General features: G+C 38.0%; 1 long non-coding RNA gene and 7 other non-coding genes across 8 annotated transcripts; 7 read left to right on the forward strand and 1 right to left on the reverse strand.

Annotated features, from left to right (window-relative positions):
* Window positions 1-848: 848 nt before the first annotated feature.
* LOC117102521 lies at window positions 849-8,144 on the reverse strand. Its single transcript, XR_004444431.1, has 2 exons — window positions 8,027-8,144; window positions 849-2,318 (listed from the first exon to the last, which is right to left on the reverse strand). It is a non-coding gene; the product is annotated as an uncharacterized LOC117102521 (long non-coding RNA).
* On the forward strand, window positions 3,916-3,989 carry Trnat-agu. The gene has a single exon. It is a non-coding gene; the product is annotated as a tRNA-Thr (tRNA).
* Window positions 4,209-4,282, forward strand: Trnat-agu. Its single transcript has one exon. It is a non-coding gene; the product is annotated as a tRNA-Thr (tRNA).
* Trnat-agu lies at window positions 4,796-4,869 on the forward strand. Its single transcript has one exon. It is a non-coding gene; the product is annotated as a tRNA-Thr (tRNA).
* On the forward strand, window positions 5,827-5,900 carry Trnat-ugu. The gene has a single exon. It is a non-coding gene; the product is annotated as a tRNA-Thr (tRNA).
* Window positions 7,389-7,462, forward strand: Trnat-ugu. The gene has a single exon. It is a non-coding gene; the product is annotated as a tRNA-Thr (tRNA).
* A 74-nt stretch (window positions 8,145-8,218) lies between the features above and the next one.
* Window positions 8,219-8,292, forward strand: Trnat-agu. Its single transcript has one exon. It is a non-coding gene; the product is annotated as a tRNA-Thr (tRNA).
* A 484-nt stretch (window positions 8,293-8,776) lies between these two features.
* Trnat-agu lies at window positions 8,777-8,850 on the forward strand. The gene has a single exon. It is a non-coding gene; the product is annotated as a tRNA-Thr (tRNA).
* Window positions 8,851-9,151: the final 301 nt, after the last annotated feature.

A 9,151-nucleotide genomic window follows, 5' to 3' on the forward strand; every position in this document is an offset into this window, starting at 1 on the left:
GTTTTTTTCGATGTCTAAAGCTTTGCTTGAAGAGACTTTACCATGTAAAAACTCAACTTGATCGTTTTCCTATGGCCTTTTTTCAATGGCTGTTAGTAATTTTCACATTCGTTTCCTATGACAAAGACGTTTCTGTCTCATTTCTCCTCTTTTAAGCTTCCTCTAATTCTCCCGATGCCTTCTTTCAGTCAGAGTCCTATCCGAATTTTATACAAGTTTATCCCTCATTACATTCTGTCTGAAATACATATTCTGCTCTTTCTTCCATAGATGGTAATGAGTATTCATGAAAACTAGCTTTTCTTGATTATATTTCAATTGTTTCAATACTTCTCAACACATCCTCCCCCACTACAGTATGTTGAATACAATTATGTAATATACAGCTCTTTATGAATTTCAAGAACCTAAAACAATATATAAAAAAGTGGTAGTATACTTGAGGACAGGTGTAGTGCACTAGAAATCATTTAAAACGTCATGCTGTTGTTTTCCCCTTGCCATTATCATCATCATACCGTCAGGTCTTGTCCTATAGGCCCTAATTATCATAATGTTCTCCATGCTTCACGACCTTGTGCTAGTCTTAAATTTTCAATGTGTCATATCTACCATTTTTTAGATCATAAAGCATTTCCTTTCTTCCTTTGCCATATTTGTACCATAATTATGGAACATTATAGATCTGAATCTGTACCATAATGCTAATAAATTAAATAATCTATTCTTTACCAGTGCCTTCACAATACAGTACAGGTAATTAGAATTAGAATAAATGATTTGCATGCAATTATCACACATTCAGAAATCACACACACACACACATACACAAAACAATTTAGGCTCAATAATTTTAGGTTTAACATTTTATTTTTCTCTGAACACATATAAATGTTGTTCACATCTGGCAATAAATATACATGACATTATAAATATAATTTATAATTTGCTATTTACAAATTTCAATATTCTTAAATTTATACTAGTATACAATGTGAGATGACACTGCACATCGATCAACACGTCTCTTTGGAAACTTGTGTGGAGTACATACACCAAGGTTCCTAAACACAGTATGCAATTTGCATCTTGTAGCATAACTTGTGCACATCACAAAGAACAGCCAGAAATGTAGCCTGGCTGCCCAGGAGCAGTGGCGTATCTAGAAGCTTTAAAATGGGGGGGGGGGCTCGATAATCAGTTGAGGGGCGCTAATTTCTAAAATATGGTGAATTTAGGTGATTTTTAACTACTTGACTGTGATTTTTGGGGCCCCCGCAATTTTTTGGGGCCCCCCGCACCCTCCCCTAGATACGCCACTGCCCAGGAGATAGTCATTTGAATGGCAATTCATTTTTATTAGTCAATTACTGTACTGTCTTCTCTTCAGAAATCCACTGGAATACAGATGATGAGAATTAAGTCAATCACCTAGCAGATATAATAATAATAATATGTTGTTCTTATATAGCGCTTCATACACAAAGCCTCCAAGCGCATCAAATTACTACCCCGGTCATTGGATCAAACACATATGGAACACATACTCAAGACCAAATTAAATTATTAAATTAAATTATATTATTATTCCATAATATTGTAGCTAGTAATCAGCGCAGTTGTGTTCGAACCTACTAGGTACCCACTTGTACTCCTTGGTGGAGATAGGCAACTGTAGATAAAGTGCCTTGCCCAAGCGCCAACAACTTCAGTACAGTAAGTAATTATTCCACTTGATAAATAATAATGCTAGAGACTTCTATAGCACCGGTGCTCATGGCAGTTATGTCACCCAGGCTTGAAAATGAACAGAAATTAAATCAGAGAAAAATTGTTCATGATGGATGTGTTATGTTGTACTCTGCAATGGCTAGCATCATCACCTGAGACTGAGTTCAGAAACAATTCAGGATAAGTTGGCTAAATTTTCACATGTTAGTTGTTCAAATGTCTCCTCTTTGCCTATCACCTGAGGCTGAGTTCAGTCATAATTCTGGATAAGTTTGATAAGTTTTCACGTGTTAGTTTTAGGTTAATTGTCTCCTCCGTGCTATTGCTGGTATGTGTTAAACTTCTAAATGATCTCGGTAGATCTATACTTGGAGGTTGCGCACTCAATTCTAGTATATGTCGCCTGTGGATTGTGCATGGAATAGAAGACTCTACATATATGCTGTACACATCAGGAAGCAGCTGTATAATTTCAGATGATGGTTTAAGGTGCATCTTCATTTGAAAGAGTACATTCGGTCCAGCATGACGGACTACTTGCTGAGAAACCACTTGCCACATGGCTAGTCACTGGAATTATTCTTGCTCTGAAAAGAAAAAACACCGAAAATCACAAAAGAATCATCCATAATTGATGTCTCTATATTTTTTCCATCAGCAACGTTAAAATGACATCAGTGGCTATGCTTACACGTATGCCGAGATGTAGTGCATTAAGATGGCTACAACTATTTCTAAGGTTGGGGTAAAGCCAGCGTGTTGGGATATCGATCGCTTAAGCGTAAGCAGCTTGACCTGGCTGGGGCTACACCGCCTAGCCCTCTCTAGGCAGGCTATACATCTCAGTGAGGCCTTGTGGCTTCTACCTTCTAGTGCCAACCTAGGCCTATTAGTTAGTATTATCATTTTATTAAATTATTTCTGTCAACTAGGGCCTAGGCCTAAGAAAGGAGGTGGGGCCTAGAGGTAGGCCTCGCCTAGGTAGACCTACTAGGCGGAGCATTATAATTATATGGAAGGCCTAGCCTTTCAAAAGCACCGTCCTCGACGACTACGCCAATGCCTACTGCTGGCGGTACTGGATCCTGGGAAAACCTGAAAACGACGATCTGGTACTAGGCCTAGGCCTGTCTCTTATACACATCTAGATGTGTATAAGAGACAGGTCTTGAGCATTTTGACACTGAAGTTCGGAGTTCCGGGCTCACAAGAACTTCTAACCGGCGCTGTGGCTTAGTTGGTTAAAGCGCCTGTCTTGTAAACAGGAGATCCCCGGTTCGAATTCGGGCAGTGCTTACTTTTTGCTGTCAGACGAAACCTCTATTATATGTATATGCAATTGCCTGTCGCTTTAATCTAATCAATACAATATAATTTATCTTATTTAAGTTGTTGTTTTATTTATTTATTCCAACGTTCTAATTTTTGTTTGAGGTGATGGGTTATCAAAGGCGTTATCAATAAAAAAAAAAAAGCAACCCAATGCGTGTCAATCTGTTTTCAAAGACTGCCTGTCAACTGCTTTCAAAGATGTCCATGCCCACCAGTGGTGGAGTGGCGCACAGTAAGTTCGTAGTGGCGCAAAGTGGGTTTAAACCGGCGCTGTGGCTTAGTTGGTTAAAGCGCCTGTCTTGTAAACACTAGATCCCCGGTTCGAATCCGGGCAGTGCCTACGTTTTCTCGTTAGAAGATAGCTCTATTATTTTTATCTTTAATTACCTGTTCTTTTATCTATTCAATACAAGCCATTTTATTTAAGTTACGGTTTTATTTATACCACTAGGCCTATCATAATTTATGTTCTAGTAGAAGCAACCCAATACGTCGTGTAAATCTTGTTTAATAAAACCAAATCGCCCAGTGGTCAAGTGGCACAAACATTTTTCAATCCAGCGTTGTGGCTTAGTTGGTTAAAGCGCCTGTCTTGTAAACAGGAGATCCCCGGTTCGAATCCGGGCAGTGCCTACGTTTTCTCGTTAGAAGATAGCTCTATTATTTTTATCTTTAATTACCTGTTCTTTTATCTATTCAATACAATCCATTTTATTTAAGTTATTGTTTTATTTATACCACTAGGCCTATCATAATTTATGTTCTAGTAGAAGCAACCCAATACGTCGTGTCCATCTTGTTCAATAAAACCAAATCGCCCAGTGGTCAAGTGGCACAAACATATTTTAATCCGGCGCTGTGGCTTAGTTGGTTAAAGCGCCTGTCTAGTAAACAGGAGATCCCCGGTTCAAATCCGGGCAGTGCCTACGTTTTCTCGTTAGAAGATAGCTCTATTATTTTCATCTTTAATTACCTGTTCTTTTATCTATTCAATACAATCCATTTTATTTAAGTTACTGTTTTATTTTTACCACTAGGCCTATCATAATTTATGTTCTAGTAGAAGCAACCCAATACGTCGTGTCAATCTTGTTCAATAAAACCAAATCGCCCAGTGGTCAAGTGGCACAAACATATTTCAATCCGGCGCTGTGGCTTAGCTGGTTAAAGCGCCTGTCTAGTAAACAGGAGATCCCCGGTTCAAATCCGGGCAGTGCCTTTTATTTTTCTAACCGAAAGCTATATTTTAGTTTTCAGTCTAACGTTTTAATATTTTTATTTATTATTTATTATTAAGTTATGTCTCCAGTCCTATGATGGGCATTTCTGTCCAAAAACAATTGACTAAACGAAATTCTACCAATCAAACTAAAACACTCATTATAAGCTTTATCATCACTAAACACTCGTTTTCAAAGACGCCGATTCATACCAGTGGTGAAGTGGAGCACACGAAATTCAAACCAGCGCTGTGACCAGGTTCGAATCAGGGCGGTGCCTACATTTTTGTTTAAGACGATTCTACTATTATATTTATCTGCACTTACCTATTGTTTTAATCTAATCAATATCCATCTTATTCAAGTTGTTGTTTTATTTATCCTACCATACTAATATCTGTTCGAGGTGATGAATTATCGAAGGCGTTACCAATGAAACGCAACCCAATGCGTGTCAATCTGTTCAATAAAACCAAAACGCCTAGTCAAGTTGTGCACGCATGCTTCAACCTGGCGCTGTGGCTTAGCTGGTTAAAGCGCCTGTCTAGTAAACAGGAGATCCCCGGTTCAAATCCGGGCAGTGCCTTTCCTTTTTCTAATCGAAAGTTGTATTTTACCTTTTTGAGTCTAACTCTTTAATATACTTATTTACTATTTATTATTAAGTTATATCTCCAGTCTTAGTGACATTTAATATAGTATAATACATACTCCAAGTATCGAGATTCACGCTCGGGTTTAAATATTTCGACATTAATCATGTCATCTTATCAGGAATTAGGGACATTTCTGCCCAAAAACAAATAGATTAAACGAAATTTTAGCAATCAAACAAAAGCATAAGTTTAAGCGTTATCATCACTAAACACTCGTTTTCAAAGGTGCCGATTCCCACAGTAAGTTCTCACTTGCGCTGTGGATTAGTTGGCGGTTAAACCACCCGTCTTGTAAACAGGAGATCCCCGGTTCGAATTCGGGCAGTGCTTACTTTTTGCTGTCAGACGAAACCTCTATTATATGTATATGCAATTGCCTGTCGCTTTAATCTAATCAATACAGTATAATTTATCTTATTTAAGTTGTTGTTTTATTTATTTATTCCAACGTCTAATTTCTGTTTGAGGGGATGAGTTATCGAAGGCGTTATCAATAAAAAACAATCCAATGCGTGTCAACCTGTTCAATAAAACCAAATTGCCCAGTGGCCAAGTGGTGGCTTAGCTGGCTAAAGCACTTGTCTAGTAAACATGAGATCCCGATTCAAATCATCGCAGTTCTTTTCCTTCTTGCAACCGAAAGTTATATTTTACTTTTTTTGGTCCCACGTTTTAAAAGTTTTATTTAATTTTTATTATTCAGTTATCTCCAGTCCAGGGACCTGTCCAAAAACAATAGACTAAAGGAAATTCTAGCAATCAAACCAAAACATTAGATTTTAAGCTTTATCATGACTAAACACTCGTTTTCAAAGATGCCCATGCCCACCAGTGGTGGAGTGGCGCACAATAAGTTCGGAGTTCCGGGCTCACAAGAACTTCTAACCGGCGCTGTGGCTTAGTTGGTTAAAGCGCCTGTCTTGTAAACAGGAGATCCCCGGTTCGAATCCGGGCAGTGCCTACTTTTTGTTGTCAGACGAAAACTCTACTATATTTATCTGCACCTGCCTGTCGAGGTGATGAATTATCGAAGGCGTTATCAATGAAGAGCAACCCAATGCGTGTCAATCTGTTCCATAAACCAGTGGTCAAGTGGTGGAAGCGCCTGTCTTGTAAACAGGAGATCCCCGGTTCGAATCCGGGCAGTGCCTACTTTTTGTTGTCAGACGAAAATTCTTCTATATTTATCTGCACCTGCCTGTCGAGGTGATGAATTATCGAAGGCGTTATCAATGAAGAGCAACCCAATGCGTGTCAATCTGTTCCATAAACCAGTGGTCAAGTGGTGGAAGCATACTTCAATCAGGCGCTGTGGCCGTTAGGTGGTTAAAGCGCATGGATATATAAACAGGAGATTCTCGGTTCAAATCCGGGTAGGCCTAGTGCCTTTTCTTTTTCTATGCTATTCCCTTGTTTAAAATATTTGCTTGTTATTATGTATTTTATAGCGCCTAGAGGCCGCCTTGTGCATGCATTAGCGCGCTTTAAAAATGTCTTATTATTATTATTATTATTATTAAGACGTGATTCTTTTTTGTGCTGCATATTATTATTATTTCTTATCGAAAATTATTATTTTACCGTTTCCAGTCTAATGTTTTAGTATTTTTTTAAACTATTATTTTGTGCTCGATTCTACCTATAATAGATCTGATAAGTATCACTTTCGGTGACATCACCATCACCATTGATGATGCTGTCACCAAACATGCAGTTAGGAGATTCTGATTAGGTGATTGATGACTGGTGCTGTCACCAGAATAGAAGTATATCAGCATTTTATTTGTCACCAAATCTGCTCACTTAGGTAGAATCGGCTGAATATTTTCATTTACTACTAGCTATTATTAAACGATAGCTCTATTATTTTTTTCTTCGCATACCGTACCTGTTCTTTTATCCATTCACAGACGAAACCTCTATTATATTAATATGCCTGTCGTTTTAATCTAATCAATACAGTATAATTCATCTTATTTAAGTTGTTGTTTTATTTATTTATTCCAACGTCTTAACTTCTGTTTGAGGGGATGAGTTATTGAAGGCGTTATCAATAAAAAACAATCCAATGTGTATCAATCTGTTCAATAAAACCAAATTGCCCAGTGGCTAAGTGGTGGATTAGCTGGTTAAAGCGCTTGTCTAGTAAACAGGAGATCCCCGGTTCAAATCATCGCAGTGCTTTTTCCTTCTTGCAACCGAAAGTTATATTTTACTGTTTTTAGTCCCACGTTTTAAAAGTTTTATTTAATATTTATTATTAAGTTATCTCCAGTCCAGGGACCTGTCCAAAAACAATAGACTAAACGAAATTCTAGCAATCAAACCAAAACATTAAATTTTAAGCTTTATCATCACTAAACACTCGTTTTCAAAGATGCCCATGCCCACCAGTGGTGGAGTGGTGCACAGTAAATTCGGAATTCCGGACTCACAGAAACTTCTAACCGGCGCTGTGGCTTAGTTGGTTAAAGCGCCTGTCTTGTAAACAGGAGATCCCCGGTTCGAATCCGGGCAGTGCCTACTTTTTGTTGTCAGACGAAAATTCTACTATATTTATCTGCACCTGCCTGTCGAGGTGATGAATTATCGAAGGCATTATCAATGAAGAGCAACCCAGTGCGTGTCAATCTGTTCCATAAACCAGTGGTCAAGTGGTGGAAGCATACTTCAATCAGGCGCCGTGGCCGTTAGGTGGTTAAAGCGCATGGATATATAAACAGGAGATTCTCGGTTCAAATCCGGGTAGGCCTAGTGCCTTTTCTTTTTCTAATCGAAAGTTGTTGTTTTACCGTTTCTAACGTTTTAGTATTTTTTAAAACTATTATTTTGCACCCGATTCTACCTAATAGATCTGATAAGTATCACTTTCGGCGACATCACTATCACCATTGATGATGCTGTCACCAAACATGCAGTTAGGAGATTCTGATTAGGTGATTGATGACTGGTGCTGTCACCAGAATAGAAGTATATCAGCATTTTATTTGTCACCAAATCTGCTCACTTAGGTAGAATCGGCTGAATATTTTCATTTACTACTAGCTATTATTAAACGATAGCTCTTTTATTTTTATCTTCACTTACCTGTTCTTTTATCCATTCCGCAATACAACCCGTCTTATTTAAGTTACTGCTTTATTTATACCACTATAATAATCTATGTTCTGGTGATGAATTATCTTAGGCGTTACCAATGAAGAGCAACCCATGATGTGTCAATCTGTTTAATAAAACCAAAACGCCTAGTTGTCAAGTGGCACAAACATTTTTAAATCCGGCGCTGTGGCTTAGCTGGTTAAAGCGCCTGTCTAGTAAACAGGAGATCCCCGGTTCAAATCTGGGCAGTACCTTCTTCTTTTTCTAACCGGAAGCGATATTTTATCGTTTTCAGTCAAACATTTTAATATTTTTATTTACTATTTATTATTAAGTTATTTCTCGTGTCCTATGGACATTTCTGTCCAAAAAACAATAGACTAAACGAGATTCTAGCAATCAAACTAAAACACTAATTATAAGCTTTATCATCACTAAAAACATTCGTTTTCAAAGACGCTGATTCATGCTAGCGGTGGAGTGGAGCACACGAAATACAAACCGGCGCTGTGACTTGGTTGAAAGCGCCTGTTTTGTAAACAGGAGATCCAGGTTCGAATCAGGGCAGTGCCTACATTTTTGTCAAGACGATAGTTCTATTATATTTATCTGCACTTAGGCCTACCTATTGTTTTAATCTAATCAATATAATCCATCTTATTTAAGTTGTTGTTTTATTTATCCTACAATACCAATTTCTGTTGGAGGCGATGAATTATCATAAGCATACTTCAATCTGGCGCTGTGGCTTAGCTGGTTAAAGCGCCTGTCTAGTAAACAGGAGATCCCCGGTTCAAATCCGGGCAGTGCCTTTTCTTTTTCTAATCGAAAGTTATTATTTTACCGTTTCCGGTCTAAATTCGTACCACTAGATCAGTTTTGAATATTAATTTCCATCAACCTATCTTTAACAAGCGTATTGGTAACAAATCTTTTCCGTACGACGCGCCACTCATCTGGAATAACCTTCCAGTGCACATTCGATCTTCACCATTCGTGGCTGTCTTTAGGTCTAACTTAAGGATTCACCTCTTAACTAATTATCCCATTTTTATTCTTATTTTATTTATTGTTGCATTATTTGTTTATGATTCCAAACTTTGCCACTGCTTC

Source organism: Anneissia japonica, unplaced genomic scaffold (assembly GCF_011630105.1).
Source record: "Anneissia japonica isolate Jap-2015-1 unplaced genomic scaffold, ASM1163010v1 scaffold1489_len2284818_cov182, whole genome shotgun sequence".
Classification (NCBI taxonomy): Eukaryota; Metazoa; Echinodermata; class Crinoidea; order Comatulida; family Comatulidae; genus Anneissia; species Anneissia japonica.